This window comes from Vidua macroura, chromosome 18, assembly GCF_024509145.1.
Source record: "Vidua macroura isolate BioBank_ID:100142 chromosome 18, ASM2450914v1, whole genome shotgun sequence".
Taxonomy (NCBI): Eukaryota; Metazoa; Chordata; class Aves; order Passeriformes; family Viduidae; genus Vidua; species Vidua macroura.
In genome coordinates, this window is record NC_071588.1 from 15,225,986 (window position 1) to 15,228,555 (window position 2,570).

General features: G+C 33.5%; 1 long non-coding RNA gene across 1 annotated transcript; it reads left to right on the top strand.

The window, feature by feature from the left end:
- The first annotated feature begins 284 nt into the window (after window positions 1–284).
- LOC128816516 (uncharacterized) lies at window positions 285–983 on the top strand. The gene is made up of 2 exons (XR_008439928.1): window positions 285–362; window positions 939–983. It is a non-coding gene; the product is annotated as an uncharacterized LOC128816516 (long non-coding RNA).
- The last annotated feature ends 1,587 nt before the right edge of the window (window positions 984–2,570 follow it).

Genomic DNA, 2,570 nt, shown 5'->3' on the forward strand with positions numbered 1-2,570 from the left:
CCTTGAGGATTTCAGGTATCAAAACCTCAGACAAAAAGAGAAAATTGTCTTGCTACCTGAATACTTCTTGTAAGAGCAGCACCTGTGGTGTGAAGCCTTGAAGGGAGAATGTCTTTCCTTTCTGGAGTTGCTGAGAACAGGCCGTGTTCATTTTAGCTGAGAGTTGATCAGATACCAGCCAAATTGCTCATTTTATTTTAGATAATCCCATCTTGGCTGTAAAAGAACAAGTTGCATTTTCTGTTTCAGAGTCGTATTCTGGAGATATCACAGAGTGCTGCCCCTGTTACCTCTAGAGCTGCCCATGAGCTGATAGAGGATCACAGCCTCCTCTCGTGGGTCCTGCACGGCTTAGAGAAAAGGTAACCAGGGAAGTACAGGAGACATGGGGACAATTTCCTGTCCACAGTAGAAGAATGACATGGCTGAGGATGAAAGCAAGGGGGACAGACCTGGAGACAGGGGCACCGAGGGCTGCACTGGCAGAACTTGCTGAACTCTGAGGTGTCCCTTGTGTTTTTGAGAAGAGAATCAAGGGGCTTTCAGGTGGTGGTAGGAGCGATGATGGTGGAAAGGCTTTGTGATTTGGGAATCACTTCCTTGACAAAGCAAAAGGACACCTTGTGCTGGTGTCTTTAGCTTTTAAGTTTCAAGCACCCTCAGTTCCCATCCTGTCACAGGACCTGCTACACAGGAAGTGGCACAGTAATGGATTTGAGCTGTTTAGAGCGTTATTTCTCCTCCCCTTGCCTCTCCCTGACAAAAAAAATCTCTCCTGCAAGCACAGAGTGCCCTGACAGGTTCAGGCAAGTGCACCAAAAGTGCCCTAGAATAAGGTCCCCCGTAGGAGATGGACCAGCTGCTGGTGAGGATCTGCCTTTCAAATGTGGTTTTCTTTTCTTTTTTTTCTTTTTGTTCTGTTCTATTTTGTTTTTCAGGTTTCTGGAGAACCAGGTGATAAATAAAATGATTTCCTTACTCCATCCTCTGTGGCTAATAAATTTAAGAGACAAGAGAGAAAACAGGAATCGATCCCAGATGCTGCTGTTGAAATGGATATATGATCTACCTATCTGTATGTAGGTATATGTGTATATATATGTATATCTGCGTAGTGATAATAATGGGAGTTTTTATGATACGTTGCTTTACTGTTTTATATTTTTAATAAAGTGTGATTTTAAGTTATTAGTTATATTATTATAGTTTATTCTATTTATTGGCTAAAGTAACAGTTTCTTGTATTTGATTGGTATCAAGTAATTAATGTTAATCGTTAATAAGAGTTCATAATGAATTATTAAGGTGTGAATATTGTTCATTAAGGTACGTCTTTTTTAACTGTAGGTATTTTCATGTGTTTATATGGGTTTTTATGTTAATGATTTTGGGTTTTTGTGTTATGAATATATTAGTATTTTATTCGGGTTTTTTGGTTAGTTTAGTTGTTTGGTGTGTAGATTATTCTTGTTAAGTATGTTTGTCTATATATGTTTTAAAATTTAAGTTATAAATATACTTGGTAAGGATTTTTGTAGAGTTCTATGTAAAAATTTAAGTAGGTAAGGGAGATAAATCATTATTAAAAACTGAAATACTCATCTTATTAATAATTATTACTTTTAAGTTATTCAGTGATGTTTTAATGTTTGAAAATATTATTTAGTTATTTTTATGTGTGATTGATTAATGTTTAAAAAAATATTTAGTAAAGTTTTTGTAAATTGATTTCTTGTGATTTCATCCATTTATATATTTTAAAAAATGTTTTATATATATGATTGTGTGTGAATAATAAAAAATGAACAGTTGTTTTATTTTGTAAGGCAGTATGTTTAAAGATGTTTATATTTGGCAGTAATTTATTTAAAGTTATAGATGTGTTATTGTTTCATCTGGTTAGTTAATAAGTAAGTTCATTTGATGTGGTTCAAGTGTGAGTTGTAGTTATTATAGGTGTTAAAAGAGATGTAGAAATAATAGAATTAGGTTGTTAAAAGGTCATACGATTTTGATACTGAGAAGTAAATTTGTGTTGGAGTGATTGGGTATTTTTGGGTGGGTGTTATTTTATTTTTGTTTTTTTTTGTTTTTTTTTTATGTATTATTGTTATGTTTGGTCTTAGTGGGGTTAATTGTTTTAAATGGTAGGTTTGCTGTTTTGAGGTAACTTCTTTGTGGTTTTGTGTTGTTTGGGGGTTGTTTTGTAACTAAATATTCTACAAGTATTTATTTGTAATGATTTTAGTCATTTTACTTTTGGTGGTTTACCTGTCATTTGGGGTATGAGTGTATAAATGTTATTTGAAGAGTTTATGTTATGTGTAAGTTTTTTGATTTGCAATTTAGTGTTTGTAAAGGATAAGGTTAGTTGTGAGGAGGTATTTCTTTCCGGTTTTTTTCTTTTTTTTTTTTTTTTTTTTTTGCGTGTGTTTTAAATAAGGCTTGACACAGTGAGTAAGACTCTTGTGTGATTTTTTTTTTTTTTAAATTGTGGAAACATAAGTATAACGTGTTCTTTAGGTTATGAAATTGACGGGACTACATTATTGGCTACTTACTAAATCTTG